Genomic DNA, 18,253 nt, shown 5'->3' on the forward strand with positions numbered 1-18,253 from the left:
CTTCACTGAAAATATTCAAAGTAGACCACCATAAATTGTTTCATTTCACTTAACACAGGCATTTTTCACCATTGAATACTTTTTTAGTACTTCACAAAATTCCTTGTCTGATTCTCATTTCATGAGTTGTTAGTCATGGGCCTCTTCTTCTAGCCCCAATAAACCTACCTGTTTAACAAAGTTAAGTGAGAAATCAGACAAAATTAAAACACAGCATTAAACCTTCAGTTTGCTTCTAGTACTAAATGAATATAGAGGGAGTGAGAAGGTATGTGAAAACTGTGGAAGCATAGTGTCTTAGTATTTAATGTTTCTGTTTCACAGTTCAAGGGACCAGGATTCATTATTAAATCACTCGCTGCCTTTGTGGAGTTTGCATGTTTGGTACAGGTTTGAATGGTATTCTCTGGTTGCCATTTATTTCCTGATACCTGTCAGAAACATGCTGGTTGACTAATTACAACACGGAAGGATATGAGGAAAACTGTTCAGATATCAGGCATGCAAACAAATGAACAAATAAATAGACAGCTCAACAACCATGAGTGGTTGTCTGAAGTCTGTAAAGAAAGAAATACTGTGTAATTGACATTATAGTGTTAGTAAAGACTGTGACTTATAGAAGAAGATAGGAGCTCAGACAACTGATCTATGTTTCAGCATAAAAGAGAGAAGGATTTGGCAGTCAGTCTGTTATAACACATATTACCTAAGTAGTAGCCAGTAAGTATAGGAATTGAACTCTGACATGGGCAGATGTTTTATACACTGTACTTATTGAAAAACCTCACTTTGAAGAGTCACCAACTCATGACATTGATGTTTCTTAACGATACTTAAGAATTTATAAGACAGCGACCTAAATGAGTGATATAGTGGTGCAGCGTTTAGCATTGTCACCTCATAGCAAGAGGTGATTCTTGGCTAGTTGCCTTCTGTGTGGAGTCTGCATGTCCTCCCTGCATTCATGTGGGTTTCCTCTGGATGCTCTGGTTTCCTCTCATATTCCAAAAGATGTCTGAATTGATTGTCCTTGGGCCTTCACTGAAAATGGGCTCTGTACCAGTCTGACGTTTCTGGTAAGCAAATTGTTAAATAAAAATATAAGTGGGAATTTGATAATTCTGAAGGCAACATATCTGCTACTATGGGACCAATTCCAAAAGACCTGCTCTAATTGTTAGTGACTTACTCTGGTGAAGTCTTGTCCCTGGTGTAAGCCTGTTTATAGATAGGTAATATTTCACAACTGATATAGGCTTACACCTCTGTAAATCACTTATATGGAGACAAACTATTTTGGAATTTGGCCCTATATATGAATAATGTAAGAATTTTAGCTTAACTACCAGATGAAAGAACCACAGAATCATATATGTTCTTCATAGTCAGTGTTGCAGTACTGTTTCTTGGGTCTTCCTGTCATGCAGAGGCCTGCGACCAGCCCATTTCTCAGAGTCCTTACATCATCCCGAGGACCAACATCTAGACATTAGGATATAAGAAGGGCATGCATCACTGCCATCTTTAGTTCTTTCTTTCCATGCAGTCCAAAACACTACTTCATTTTATTTAATGCTTGCAGCTTGTAGGTTGGCTCATTTTTCCCAGAGTTTCCTGCAATCTGTTTTCAGATAAGTATTCCCTTTGAAAAAATTTCTTCTAATTAATGTTTAAAAAGATTAATATCTTCCTGACGTATGGGAAGCAGATCCCATGGAAAGATTTCCATTCCTTTTGTTTGTTTTGTTTGGGGCTTCAGCACAATGTTTCTAGATGTTCATCGTGTTTCACTGTTGCAGTCCTAACCAATGGATTATCTGGCTCCCGGTAGCCCTCGATCGGCCAGAATAACAAAGGTAAGTAAATATGACATCAGCTGTCGGTTGTAAAGGACATCAGGACGACCGATACAAAGGGAGGCAGCCGACGCCACTTCCTCTGTCTTCCTTGCTGTGGAGCCTAAAGCAGAAGCATTTCTTGCATGAGTGCCGGTCAGCAGTTTACCTTTTTTGTTTCCGACTACAAAGTTGAAGTCAACTACAGCTAAGTATCCCGTTGAGGATCTTTTTTTCTTGCCTTAACGAATGTCAGAAAAGGTTAATAATTGTCTTACCTGTGGAAAGCAGATTCCCCATAAAGATTTTCATTCCCATTATATTATTTGTTTAGGCCTTGACCACGACATTCCTAATTGTGCCTCCTTTAATCCGTGTACTATTCGTCATCGGGCTAAGCTTTTAGCTAAACATTTTGGAGTTTGGCCTAAGTTTGTCGGTATGGCGTCTGCTGGTCCTCAGGCTTCGGATATCCTCAAGAAACATAAGGATAAGGACTGTGACAGGCTTCAGAAGGTCAAGTCCTCAGATGTTACGATGGTCATCAGTCATGTGGCAGCCAGTGAGGCGCCTTTGCAACCCCTGCAGTCCACGGATTTTCAACCACAGGCCTCAGTTGAGAACATTTCATAGTTCCCCAGGCCTCCGGCCTCCATTTTGCCTTCTGACCTTTGGCCTGTCACCTCTTCAGCTGGATCCGGTGCTGCTAAGCTGACTCCAGTGTCCGAGGCCTCCGTTCTTCATTCAGACAGCAAGCTCATACCAATGACCTCTTCTGCAACTTCGGCGGTTGCCAGGCCTCCCGAGTCCTTCAGACTTGCATGTGAATCTTCCAGTCATAAGCCTGTGAAAAAGCAGGCTCCAGTTTCTTCTCATTCACCTCAATCCCAAATGGTTAAAATGTCTAATGACCTTTTGACTCTTAATAGGGGTTCACAGCCTCCTCCTTCTAAAAGGGGTAGGGATGTTTTTCCTGAGGCTTTGTCTTTTTCTGGTTCTGATTCTTCTAGCATTTCTGCTGATGAAGAGGAAGTTTCTCAGGCTTTTTCTCCTTTTGAGGATTCAGATGCAGAGGAGTCCATCCCTTCTGCTTCTCCCCCAGAGAAATTCTCTTTTGGTGATACTTTGAATACTCTATGGGAGCATTTTAAATGGGAAAGCAGGATTATCTCCAATCTAAGAAAAGGATTAGGGAGTTTTTGGATTTGCCTCAGCATAAGCCTCTGGCTATTCCCCCAGTGTTGGAAGTGGTTGATGATGTTTTTCTGGAAAATTCCTCAACTCCAAATTTGGTTCCTCCTGCTCCCAGGAAACCTGACAGGTACTATAGAGTCTCTGATTCTCATCTGTTTCTTTTCAGGAATCTGTTGGCTGATCCAGAGGTTATTTCTCAAGGCCCTAAATGAGTTAAGGCCACTGTTACCAAAAATCCTGTTCCTTCTGACAGGGAAATTGAGGAATCTAGATAGGTGGAGTAAAAAAGTTTATACCTCTGCCAATCTTGCTATTAGGTCTACTAATTGTCTTTTTCATATGCTGAAGTACCAGCAGCACACCTTGGAGGCTATTAAGTCTAGGATTTTGGCGGAGAGTAAGGATATGCAGGATTTGCTGAATTCTGCCAGTCTTGTAAATAAACATTCTTTATATTGGGGTTTTGACATACCAGAAGCCTCCTGCAGGGCTACAGCTACTGGCTCTGTTATTAGAAGGCATGCTTGGCTCAGGGAACAGCCCCTTCCAGAGCCTGTCAAGGCTAAGCTTTTAGATGTACCTTTGCATAAGGACAGTCTTTTTGGCAGCAAAACAGAAGAAGTGCTCAAGAAGATGGAGGATAAGGCCAAGTCTATGCAAACTGTTAAGCATTTTCTGCAAGTTCAACCTCCTTGCTTTAGCAGGAATTACCCTTCTAAGAGTTGGACGTTTCCTGATACCAGCAAATCGAACCGTTCTAGGACTAGAGGTTACAAATCTTCTAGGGGGCAGGTGGCTACCCCTCAAAGGTCTAAGCGTTGGCAGGCTTCCACTTCCAAGGCAGGAAGTTCTAAGCCTGCATCTCAGTCAAAACACTTTCAATGACTTTATCCAACTTCTTCCTGTTCTTGCCTGCCTGGAGACTCCTTTAGGGGGAAGGTTGGCTGTTTTTGCAAATGTCTGGGCCACTATCGCGGACAACAAATGGGTACTCAGAACTGTATCCCTAGGGCACAAGTTTTCTTTCCACACCTTTCCAGTTCCCAAAGGATTCCCAGATGCTACTCCAAACCAAAGGGCAGAAGTAGAAAAACAAATTTTATTTCTGTTTCATCTGGGAGCAATAGAATCAGTTCCTGCTCAGCAGGTAGGCCAGGGTTTCTATTCCAGACTTTTCCTAGTTCCAAAAAAAGAAGGCAACTGGCATCCTATCTTAGATCTAACCATTCCGAACTCTTTCTTGGTAATTCCAAAGTTCAAAATGCTCACTCTGCATTAGTTGCTGCCAATGTTTGAAAAAGATTCCTGGCTGGTAACTTTGGATCTCAAAGAAGCTTATCTGCACATCCCTATCAGGGAAAGTTGCAGGCAATACCTTAATTTCAGGGTGGGCAAGCAACATTATCAATTGTCTGCGCTGCCCTTTGGTTTATCTATTGCTCCCAGAGTTTTCACAAAGTGCCTAGCTCCAGTCATTGCTTTTTACAGGCAGAAGAAAATTCAGATTTATCCATACTTGGATGACTGTCTAATTCAAGCAAATTTTCAGGAACAGCTGTTAAGGGATCTAGAATTTGTAAAGACTCTTCTCTCTTCCCTGGGTTACACTCTCAATGAGGAAAAAATCAAAACTGGTGACATCCAAGGAGATAACATTCCTGGAAGCGAGTCTGAACACAGCTGCCCAGATGATATATCTCACCCAGGAGAAGCAGACAACTCTTTCAGTTTACTTCAAGGACATGGCAAGCCTGTCCCAGCTCCCTGCAAGGAAATACCTGCAAGCTCTGGGATTCTTGGCATCTTGTATTCTCATGATTCCATATGCAAGACTGTATATAAGGAAATTGCAGTGGTACCTCAAGAACATTTGGTGTCCACACACACAGGAACTGGATATGATAATTCCTCTGCTTCCATGTCTGCAGACAGAGTTCCAGCCTGTCTACAAAACAAAGGCATGCCTTTTCACCCACCTCCGGCCACTCAAGTTCTTACCACAGACACATCAGACTATGCCTTGGGAGCTCACCTAGATAGCAGATGCATACAGGGACATTGGAATGCCCAGCAGATGCACCTGCACATAACTTTAAAGGAGTTGATGGCAGTCCAGTAGGCCTTACTAGCTTTCAAGCATCTTCTTTCTCCAGGGACCCTGCTTGTCAGAACAGACAACACAACAGTCATGTGGTACATCAACAAGCAGGGGGGACTCATTCTTACCCCCTGTGCAGGCAGAGCATGAATCTCTGGTCCATAGCAACATCCCTGGGCCTGCATCTCTTAGCTCAGTTTCTTCCAGGAAGGCTCAATGTTTTGGCAGACCAGTTGAGCAGACAAACCCTGGATTCTCACGAGTGGCAGCTGAACAGAGCAGTCTTTTACAGCATCAGTCAATGTTGGGGCACTTCTCAGGTGGATCTTATCTTCTTCCCAGACAACCATCTTCTACCTCTTTTTTGCACCAGACAGCATCACAGCAGAACCTGGAAAGTGGATGCTCTGTCCCTCCCTTGGATGCAGCTTTCAGTTTATGTCTTCCCTCCTCTTCCTCTTCTTCCCAGAGTATTATTGAAGATCAGGGATGAATGACCAAGGACTATTCTCATAGCTCCGGATTGGCCCAGGCAGCATTGATATCCACTGCTTCGCAGTCTCTCAAAACTTCCTCCTTGACATCTTCCTCTGAAGCCAGATCTTTTGGTTCAGGAAGGGAGAAACATTCTACATCCTCATCTTCAGTCTCTCCATTTGCCAGCTTGGCTGACTGTATGATTCCATCCTATTCTTCTTCCCTGTCCCAGCAGGTGGTTGATGTGCTGAGGGAGGCCAGGAGGCCTAGCACTAGAAAGTCTTATGCTGGCAAATGGGAAAGATTCTCTTTGGATGCAGGCTAGAGGGGAATCTTCTTCTTAGGCTACCCTTCCTCTGATCCTAGAATACCTGGCTGATTTGCTTCAGTGTGGTCTTTCTTTTTCCTCTATCAAGATCCATGCTTCAGCCATTTCTGCTCATTGGTCTATTAAGCAACCCATTTTCTCTCATCCCCTGATGAAAATGTTTCTCAGAGGTGCTTGCAACTTAAAACCTCCCAGAAGGGCACCTACATCAGCCTGGGATCTTAATTTTGTACTAGAAAAATTCACTCTTCCTCCTTTTGAGCCAGCTGCCTCTGCAGATTTAAAGTTTGTCTCATGGAAGACTGCCTTCCTTTTGGCTATAACTTCAGCAAGGAGGCTTTTGGAGCTGCAAGCTTTGATGGCTGTGGAGCCTTTTTTTATTTTCCATGCAGATAGGGTCTTTCTGAGAACCAACCCCTCCTTTATGCCTAAGGTGGTTTCTAGCCTGACTCTTAATCAGTCCATACACCTTCCTACCTTCTTTCCTAATCCTCAAAATAGAGGTGAAAGGATCCTACATTCTCTTGATGTGCACAGACAGCTCAGGTTTACCTGGACAAGACTAAGGACCTTCATAAATCAGCACAGTTATTGGTCAGTTTTGCCCCTGGAGTCCAGGGCAAGGCTATTTCTAAGCAAACCATTTCCAAATGGTTTGCACATTGTATTACTTTTTGTTATTCCTTTCATGGCAAGGTTTCTCCTCAAGGGGTTAGGACCCACTCAACTAGAGCAGATTCCACTTCTGCAGCCTTTTTAAGGGGTGTCCCTACTAAAGACATTTTGGAGGCTGCCACATGGTCTTCTGTTCACACTTTCACAGAGTATTATAATTTGACTTTGTTTTCCAGAGCCAGGGCAGGGTTTGCCACTGTTGTTCTGCAGGGCATTATCTCCAGTCCTTGATTACGTTGGTTCCTCCTCCCTTTTCTCTGGGCTTTGGTAATTAACCCATTGGTTAGGACTGCAGCAGTGAAACATGATGGACATAGTACAGTTGTGTACAGTTGCCATAAATGTAGATGTTTGAGTGTATTCACTGTTGCAGTCCTGGTTTCCCTCCCTCCTTCCCCCTTTTTTGGTCCTCTCCTATTCTCTTTTCCTATGATACAGGCTAAATTTGATATTATTTGCCAAAGTTGCTTTTGGTTTCAGCCTTGTTTTCTGGGGGCTTCTGACTGTTATGGCAAGAAAGACAGAGGAAGTGACGTTGGCTGCCTCCCTTTGTATCGGATGTCCTGATGTCCTTTACAACCGACGACAGCTGATGGCATATTTACTTACCTTTGGTATTGTGGCCAATCGAGAGCTACCGGGAGCTGGATAACCCATTGGTTAGGACTGCAACAGGGAATATACTCGGAACATCTATATTTATGGTAAGTGTACACAAGTGTACTTTGTCAGGACTGTGCTAGGTTTCACTGAGAAGCCCTTAAGTGTAGGGCAGAAGTTTTCACTGCACACCTTGGATTTGGCTGGCCTCTTGCCCAAGAAATTCAAAGATTAGTAAATGAAGGAGAAGGACTCTGTAGATGATGGGAAAGCTTCTGCATCTGCAATCAAGTTACCTGATGATTCAAGCAAGGTGCCTTTGCAGCCCCCTGATGACCATAAGGCCTGAACCCTCTGGTGTGATCCCTTAGGAGGATGCCATGGCAGGAGGCCATTTGATTATGGTTTCTCTGATACTGACACCAATTGGGCCCAAAGCTGCTCCACAGGCTTCGGCTTCCAATGTTCTGGTGTTGGTTACCAAGGGAGATAGTTATCACTTCTTTGGCAGTTATGCAATAATAAACTTCAGGGAACCAGAAGTAAGTTGCAGACACCCGACTGTGTGCTGAAGCATTGCTTTCTAAACCTTGGAAGCTTAAACCAAAGAGACTTTTTTAGCTTGCCCTAGCCTATGACCCAGTTTTCAACTGCTTCAACCTAGGTTGAGGCACAGGACCTGCTTAAGATAGTCCAAGAGCTCATGGCTTTTATGAAACCACAGGTGTCTGCCTCTGAAGCTTCTTCTAGTAAACAAAGGAGTTATGTTTCCTTCAGGAGGATTCATATTCCTCAGAATCCAAACATTTGGAAGAGTTGTATTGTTCTGCACACCTCTCCCCTCAGTCTTTCCCTGGCTTTGATGGTACCCTCTCCTCTACTTTCCCCATGAGGACGTATCCTTTGGGGATACATTGCACACTTGCATAACCACAAGCACCTCTACAAGCGCCCACAATCAGTTCCCTCAGTGTTATCTACTGTACCCACCAAAGGTACCCCAAGGGAGCAGCTAGACAGCCTGTGATTAATGACAGAGAATGTAGATTGCCAGATAGATTTGGCAAAAAGACTTACACATCTGCTAGCCTCACAATGATATCTTCACTGCCAATTCTACATGTTAAAGTCCTTAGAGCCCTTACAAAAAGAAATCATAACTAAGTCTGTCTGATCACATGCTGGATCTCTGATCCCCTGTAGGCTTGGTCATCTGAAAGGGTGCTTTTAACTATAGAATCTTACTTGATAAATTTTCTTCTCTTTACAATGTATAACTGACATTGTCTTTTTACCCATGTTCTATATCTTCTTTTACCTGGAGTGTTTTATTAATTTCGTGTTATATTACTATGCTCAGCATATATGATAAAACCTGTTTGTGTATTATGCTGGATGTAAAGTAACTGACATTGTCTTTTACCCATGTTCTATATCTTCTTTTACCTGGAGTGTTTTTATTAATTTCTTGTTATATTACTATGCTCAGCATTCATGATGTAACCTGTTTTGTGTATTATGCTGGATATACTTTATTTGTATAACTTAATGCTGGAGCTTTTCTCTCCGGGCCTCCACTGAAAATGGACCTGGTCCAGTCAGAATTTCCGGGTTAACAAATGTAAAATAAAATAAATAAATAAAAATAAGTCAGAGGGCATTACAGACAATATCCTGCATTCAGGAAATAGCTAGATCAGCACTTTAAGTACCCAGACATTCACTGAAATGAGATTTTGATGCATTGTATACATCATGTAGAGCAGCTGCTTTGGATTCTATCACTCCTAGACATGCCTGGCTGAGGACTTAGCCACTCTCATACTATGTAAAGGCCAAAATCCTGGATGCCACACTAGATAAGGAATTCCTAATTGGTCCCCCTGCAGAGAAACTCCTGGTGAAATTGGACAGTAGGGGGAAAAATCAAACTAAAATAATTTTATTTGTCTCCCACACATGGATATAACAGGAATTACCCTTCCAAATCTTGGCCTCTGCCTCCAAGACAAGAAAAGAGGAGACTTCTTAGAGCCAAGAGAACAAAACAGACTAGAATGTGACAACCAGAACAGTGCCTTAGACCTGAAAAATCAAATAATCCTATTCCCCCAGAGATCAGTTGTAACTATGCACAACCTCCCAGGAAAAACCCTGACCCTTCTTGAGACTTGAACTATATATTAGAAAACTTCATGTGCTACCTTTTGAGTCAGCAGCATCTGCCCCTTTAAAGATGCTCATGTGGAATATCACCATGCTGATAGCAATCACCTCAGCCAGGTGGGTGTCAGAACTACATGTGTAAAGAACTATTTATTCACAGGGATAGAGATGCCTTCACAACTAACCCCCTCCGTTATGCCCAAGGTAGTTTCAAAACTCTGGTAGTAAAAAATATGAACCAGGCATCCACCAGTTATGCCAGCATATAAAAACTTTTATTTAGAACATACAGGATAAGCACTTTCACACAAACTGTACTTCATCAGATCCATCAACATAAGAATTCTAAAACCACTTATGTAATGAAGGCAATTAACAACATCCAATAAAAAAATGAAACAATCACTGATGCAAACTACGTTTTTTTTTAATCGGCTTTAAAGGTACAGAAACATTAATACCAGGCAGCTTATCTGCCTGCAGCCTGATAATCCATTTGGTCTCAGCTGTCTCGAGCCTATTGTTAAAATCACCACCCCCTCTTATCCATAGACAGTACCTGTAATACTAGAAATTCAAAGCTGTGCCCAGGTTGCATAGAAATACGTTTCGCTAATGCACTAAGTGCATTCGTGCGTCTAATGTCACCTTGATGCTGTAATATTCATTCCTTCAGCATCCTCACAGTCTTCCCTACATAGAATGAGGTGCAATTTCTACATTTAGCTAGGTATACTAAACCTTTAGATCTGCAGTCTGCATAATATCTCGGTAGAAAAAGATATTCTAAGGTGGGGTGTTTAAATTTAGCCTCACTGGAGATAAAGCTACTGTTACAAAGTCTGCATGAATAAGTACCAGCACAAGTTGAGCTTACAGTGGATAGCCGTGTGGTTTTATAACACAGTTGTCTTTTTAATGACAAATTGTTCTTAAATGTGAAACTGGGCCTATCTCCTACAATATCCTTGATCCTTTCATCAGTGAGTAGAATTGGCCAGTATTTGTTAACTATATCACATACCTGATGAATATTATTCCCATACGTCAATGATAATCTAAGTATATTATTAGTGCCATGATTCCTATTAGGAGAAATACTGGTGCTAGGTCGATTGAAAAAAGGTTTGCCTTTATCAGTACGCATAACATTAACTTCCATTAAAGTTCTGTCAAGGGAATCTTTTCTATATGCCCTGTCAAGTAATTCTCTTTCAAGCTTGGAAGTAGCCTCATGATATTCATTGTCCTCTGTATGTAGTTTCGACATTCTTAAATATTGGCCCTTAGCTATGTTATTAAAGCCATGCTTTGGATGCATGCTTTTGTGGTGCAGTAATTCATTTTTTCTACATGGTTTCCTATAAAGAGAACTAGAAATAATACCATTGGCCAGTGTTATTTTAGTATCCGAAAATTCTGTAGACGTCAATGAGTAATTCAATACAAACCTAAAACATTCACTACTGGATTCAAGATATTGTACAAAATTCAATAAGTCACATATCGAACCCTGCCACAGCATAAAAATGTAATCCACATTTTTTTTATAGGAAATAAGCTGTGCTGAATATTCATGCTGGGATATGACTACCGTGCACGCCCAGTCCGCTAGCACAAGGTTGGCGTAACTCTTGGTACACGGTGTCCCCATCACTAGACCTATTTTCTGCTTATATATACTGTCATTAAGCATAAAAACATTATTGCATAAAACAATTTCCATTAATGCACCTATACGTTGAATATGTTCAAAAGAATAATTAGTATTAACATGTAAAAAACTTTTAAGAGATGTAATTCCCAAATCATGGGGTATGATAGTGAAAAGTGTTTGAATAGCCATGGTAGCCAAAATAGTTCCGTTCGAAAAACTACCATGTGTTCTCGCAAAATCACCTAAAGTGTTTAGAAAGTGCTCCATATCTTTTAAAACTGCTGATGCCTCTTCCAATGTTTTTTTTAAGTTGGTTTTCAATATAAATAGATATGAATTCAGTTTCCCAACCCCTGCCCGATATTATAGGATGAAGGGGCGGGTTAGAGAGTGATTTATGCACTTTCGGCAACCCATGAATAGTTGGTATTAGTGGTTCTAATACAAGTATAAAGTCATATAAATCTTTATCTATCACTTCATCTAGTAACATTTCATACATCTGATCATGTATCCCCTTGATGATGGACTTTAATATAGCCTGTGTAATACATTCGTAGGTCAAAGTATCATTAAGTATCTCTAACATACTTGCTTCATAGCTATCAGCATCCAAAACTACAACAGACCCCCTTTATCAGCTGGACGTATGGCTAATGCATCATTCATTCTTAATTGTTCAATGCAAAAAATTCATCCCTAGTTGTATTATAGAAATTATTCTTGTTAAAATTAAATTCAAACAATTCCTTTTCAATAGTTCTTACAAAAGGATGAATAATGCTTCCCTTTCCTTGTTGATATTCACGGTACATCTAACAAATACATGACTTGCTTGCGATATTTCCATGGCGTGTAGCTATAAAGTGTTTGCTCAGAGATTCCACAAACATTCTTGTAGCAGCAGACTACAGGGTACAAAAAGAAAGTTTCTGTTTCACATTTAATTACATACATGGATTTGTAAAGCTTAACATTTAGAGTTTTACATGATCAGAACTTAGCACTCCTCTCCCATAAATTTTCTCTTTGTATTTTGTTGCACATATATGCATTTATTTATGGAAATGCATAATAATATCCATTTCTTCTTATTACAATGATTAGTTTTGTACCACTGCAGATTTTGTGTGGGTGTACATCATACTGGCTCTTTAGTCTGTTTGCTATGGAAATTCATTTATATCTTTTTCCTAGTCCAGATATGCTGAACTGAATATCGAAACCCACTTGTAACATTAGTATGCTTTACACATTCCAGAATAGACTCCCAACGTTACCAGAAAACTCTGCAACCAAAATACAAATTGTTCTGTGGATTCCCTTTCATCCCAGCAGCTTTCCATAGAAACATGGCATTTGTCATACAGGCTGCAAAGATCATTTAGTTCTGTCTCTTTGTATATCAGCAAATTGCAGTGAACAAAATCAACAGTGATTTTGTCATTATTGTCTTTTAATTGTTATAAACCTATACTGTGGATTCCTTTCATTTTTAACAACAAAATTGTGTATGACATTTGTTGTAACTATGCTCATCCATTCACTTGATGGTTGTTTCAAGTCCTTATGCAGTGTAGGAGCATGTTTTCAAAAATCTCTGTGTACTTCTGGTATGATCAAGTGACTTGGAAAGAGTCAGGGTATACATATAATTGTACTGCAGAAGGTGATATTTTTATGATCTACTATCTGTTGCCATTCTGGCTATCTTAAGATCAATGTTCATCTGTATACATCACAGCAAGATTTTCTGTCTTAATTTTATATATTCTAACAAGCCCACTAGGGAATGATATTTCTTTTGAAAGGTGACCAGAGAACACTTTCTAGTTAAATGACTAGTTAATAGTCACACTATAAGAAAATAAAGGCAGAGGGAATCAAACCCAGGCCTGTAACACAAAGCTCATTACCAGCTTATCTCTTTAATCATCTTTACTAAATATGTTTGTAGTGCTAAACTGCCAAATTCATAGTATATATATATATATATATATATATATATATATATATATATATATGTATATATATATATAGAGAGAGAGAGAGAGCTATCAACATTATGTCCTCAAGCAACTGCAGGATGGTTATGGGGAAGTGCAGGACAAAATAATTAATTCAAATCTTCTTAACCTTGCTCAGATCCATGTACAGTCAGGAAATATGACTTCAAATTTTGGAACAATGCTAGAGCTGTAGCATCCGGGGCTGCTGCTACACGGTCAGTCGTCAGAAGGCATTCTTGGCTGAAGATTTAGCCCCTGTCTGAGGATATGAAGATAAAGGTGCTATGTTTTAATGTCCCCTGGATAAGAATTCTCCCCTTAGACTGTCTACCTATATTATTTTTTTAAGTAGGACAAAGAGAAAACCATGGCATCATTTAAGTCAATGTTTCAGCTTTCTATCCCAAAACACAATAGAAATTACCTAGCAAAGCAAGGGCTTAGGTACCCTAGAAAGGGTAAAGGCAGGCAAGATAGACAGATCACATAGAAGAAAAAGTGGCCTGAAGGTCTTATATTGTCATTTGTTCAACAGGAAGCCCACTTGGCTTTTGTCCTGGAAAAACATAAGGATATAGGTTCTATTCTCCCTCCCGGTGATTAATTAATTTTCACAGTGATGATAATGCAGTGTAGCATTATGGAGTTCTGCACTTCTGACTGTACTGACCTTTGGATGAGAAGTTAAACCGAGGTCCCAGCTGCCTGTGTTCATGGTAGCTCAGGAGGATTCAAAAGATCTCACAGCATATCAAAAACATTAAAGGAACTCACAGCATATCAAAAAAATTAAAGGTTGTTTTATTTATACATTGTAATACTATACACATTTTTACATTATTTACACTTTCATATTCATATTATCATCACAGTAACATTGTCCCCTAATTATTTCTGTTGTCTTTTCACCCTAACCTTTGTCCCTTTCTTTCATAACCATATTTTATTTCAGATAGCACATCTTCATTTTCTATATTTTATTACAGTGATCCATCATTTTTTCTACAATACCCATACTGGTAAGAATATATTTTGCACTATATCATAATCATATACTTCTGAATCATTCCCATTTATTATTTTCATACTTTCTGTAAAATATTTTATTCTTTTTCCATTAAAAATATGTTTTTTCCCTCAATACATTCATTACACTTTCTTTCTTCTGTTTCTTTACATTTCATATTATATTTTACTGGTAATTTATCTGGAAAAAATTCTCCACAGAAAATCCCGTCTCATAAAATATCTCAAACCATGTCCTTCTGTTTTTTTACAGCATTTTTATCTCTTTCTTTTATTCTTTCCACGGATACACAACATAATATTATTCCATTGCCACATTATGCCATTTATTCCTTTCTGTGTTTATCACTTTCATTACATTTTGACTTCCATTACTGAAGTTCATGTTCTTATCATTATTTATTTCCTGATTACTACATCTTTTCTCTCTTCCTTCATTTTTCCATACTTCTTTATATGTCTCATATAATACTTTTCCTATCATTTTGTTTCTGTCTCTTTTCCATTCCTTATTACCCCAAACAGATGCATAAATGTTAAATGTACTACAGGGTTTTACTGTTTTACTTTGGATTGACAATGAAACACCAGCTTCCTGAAAATCAACATGATGAAAGGACAAAAAAAAACTAAGGCTGATAATGAGGGAAATATCTTTTCAGTTGTTTTCTGTTTTGATAGGCCCCCTGTAACCCGTGAGAAACAACGTTTGGCATTATGCCCTTCACCATTTTTTCCTTGGTGCTGTTGACGCTTGAGGCATTTTACCTTGAGCATGTGCAGGGGAGCCTTTTGTTTTAATTCAACCCTCCTTCTTCTTTTTTATTATGTACCACCCTCTTTTAACTGGCTTCAGTCTTGACCCCCAAATAAAACTGAAAAATGCCACTAACAGTTCTTTCCCCATCTTGACTGGAAACAAAGTATTCTAGTTTTTCCAATATGTATGTATTTAAAGTGTATACATTGCTCTTAAGTGATAAGTAAACTTTTTCCAACAAATAACTAACTGTTTAATTTCTTCCATTATTTATCTTGATTGTTCTATTATACTTTCACAGCCCCCCACATTTCTCTTCTAATACATTTACATTTTATGCTATAAAATATACCATTCATTTCTTAATTTCACCAAACACCTTACTCTTCAACTTTCTTAACCGTAATTAATTTTTTGTACCATTTTATCAATCCTTACTATAGTCTCACTCATCCAACCTTTTGTTTTAGTTACAATAACCAAATCATTTGCATATGACAAATACATTGGTTCATAGGTAAGTACAGGGCTAGCTGCCCTTGCAAGTTATTTTAAGCCTAGCCAATTTTCCTTCAAAGGTGAGAGTCAAACTTTGTACCTTCTGTCTTTTAGGTAAATATCTTAAACATTACACCAAGCCCACCTCCTTACACAGGTATTATAATTCACTTCTCCATCTCCCACCTTGCTTCTGTCATGCTGCGTGCACATGTTTCTATTACTCTATTCATCACCAATTCATGAAGACAAATGCTGAAGGGACAGTCTTGTATATCTTCTTTATTAATTTATTTTTTTTCTTATCCATTCATTTAACATTACATTCACTCAATAGTTTTCATAACATTTTTTATTTTAATTTTATTTTATTCACTGCTTTTTCTAAAATTTCATATGCCTCTAATGCATTTCACATTGTGTCATGTCTCATGGAGCCAAATGCTTTTGATTTTGCCTTTAAAATCATGTTTACCACTTCTTTTACTATTGTAAAAATTTCTTTCACATCTTATCCTTTTTTTGTATAAAGTTTATAAAAATATATATAATCTGTATTTCCTAGAGTTATCAGCCTCCATTTTTTTTATATATCGTCTTGTATCTTTTCCAGATAAATGTAATCAACCCACCACATATCTTTTCTTCTTTTATACCTTTCTCCATCCACAACAAACATTATTTTCATCCATTCCTTTATGATATCCAAAACTTAACCTTCTATTCCTGGTGCTGAATTCTTACTTCCCTCTCTTCCAGTAAGATGTCACTTCCCAAACCATAGAAAAAGTCACTATCCATTGTTTCACTTTTTAAAATAAACTCTTCATTTCAGAATTACAAATCTCCCCTCAAAAATGACAAAAACAATTCAGTTTCCATATAGCCAATGACTGGCCATTAACATTCAAAAAGGAGTTTACTGATTGGTCAGCCCAGCCAGTGTGCCTGTTGTAAATTGAGAATATACCAATGATAAACGTCTAGCCACTAAAGAAACATTGAACGGCCAGACTTTTTTTTCTAATATTATGTGCTCTATAGACATGCATTAGTTTGAATGAAAGAAACTCTGAAACTGAAATGCGTGTCATCATTTATTGACCTCATTCCTCATAAAATTGTTTTTTTCTGACAAATCACTGAGGAGCGAAGTCACTAAATAATGATAGGTATTTCAGTTTCAGACTTTCTTTCCTTTAGACAATGCACACATAGTCAAATTTTTTTAAAATAAAAGATTGAGAGGTACATACAAGACCAGAGAAAATACAAAAAAAATCAGGTACATTCTACAAACTAAAACATTATTGATTTTCCTTGCATTTTCCTGACTATCTCATACCTCTAAACTGTCAGAAGATTACACTTTCTTTTATTCTTTCAAAAAAAAAAAAATAGTAACAAAGATTGTCCTTTCTCCATTGCTTGCTTGCTAAACCAATGATGTACTGCGTAAGCCTGGGAATGCAAGTCTCATGTGCATGTGCAGTACATTATCAAAGAGCACAGTAAGGAAACCACAAGGAAGAACACCACAGCATTGTTATACAAAGGCATTATTTAAGAAAAGTAAGGAATTTTTTTAAATAATGTAATTGTATAATAGCAATATCTGAGTCTGTGGTATGGTATATTGAAGATTTACCCAGTGTAGCTTTGTTTAATCATTCAGACTACACCCTTGTGATTAAACAAAACCAACCATTAGTAAATCTTAAATATACCACACCCACATCATCAGTTATTGCTATAGTGTTTCATAATAATCTCATAGAAAAAAAAAATCCTTGAATTGTTTGAATAATGTTTCTGCAACAACACATCATAATAATGTAAAATTTGTTGAATCATCTCTTATCTCCCATATTTTTATCTCTATGTAACTAACCGCTTAATGGAATTTAACCTGGCCCCTCATAATTCAGAGAAAAAAAATTCTCATAAGCTGAATTTCAAATATAATGGGAAGTAAAAATATACTTGTTAAAGAGCTTTCTACTGGCAAATATATATATATATATATCTTTATCAAAGAAACTTTTTTTATCAAAACTCATAGAGAAAGATTTCCAGTTTTGTGTTTTGCGTGTCTTGTAAAACAGTACTCCAGGCTGCTTCTGGTGACACCCCATTTTAAGACATGCCAAGTATTTATTAAAGCAATTCCTTCAATAATATCTTTAGTAAGAAACCAAACCCTTTTCTCAAAGTTAATATACAAACCCAAGTATGATAAAATGCATTTCACATGTCACGTTAAAATTAAAATTTGCCTATTGAATCCACATAATAAAGGAAAAAAATGCATAGATATACTAGTTATTTCTGTCTTAGGATAAAGTACAACTTGACCCAAATATATTCCAAATAAAATAGTACTTAAAGAGCACCCCTGCCAAATCCCTCTCTGCAGAGGATTTTCTTTGCCAGCAAACTCATTCACAATATATGAACTCATATATACTTCTGTGACTAATTCAGCAAATATATTCCCCATCTGCAAACTAGTATGAGTGCAGCTAAGTAACACATTGAGTTGGATCATGGCCAAATGGGGCCATAAGCAAGGTAATAGATCAGACCCTCCCATGCAGCCATTCCTTGGATCTCTCTGCCCCTATTACCATAAGCATTGTTTAAAAGTGCTGGTGTGCATACTGTTTCCTTCTTTATTTCTGAAATGTTTACAGAGATGGAGATTTAATGTACTTATCCTTCCAGGTCTGTCCCATTAGTAGGCTCCTTTCAGGAAAGACACAAGGTGGTATTTATACTACTAGGGGAAATTTGGCCAGGGCATTAGGGAACCTCCCCTGTACTTTCCTATAGTTGCTGTGGAATCCTTTGCATCCACTTAAGCTACCACCACCTCAGTCAGATAGGACCTCAGTTTAATATCTCATCTGAAGGACAGCACTCTAAGG

At 38.5% G+C, this 18,253-nt stretch overlaps 1 protein-coding gene across 2 annotated transcripts in view; it reads left to right on the forward strand.

Moving 5' to 3' along the window:
- Positions 1 to 18,253, forward strand: part of VCAN (versican) — a 401,734-nt gene that overhangs the window by 197,889 nt on the left and 185,592 nt on the right. The window lies entirely within an intron of this gene.

Source organism: Protopterus annectens, chromosome 2.part2, assembly GCF_019279795.1.
Source record: "Protopterus annectens isolate FY-2018-M chromosome 2.part2, PAN1.0, whole genome shotgun sequence".
Taxonomy (NCBI): Eukaryota; Metazoa; Chordata; order Ceratodontiformes; family Protopteridae; genus Protopterus; species Protopterus annectens.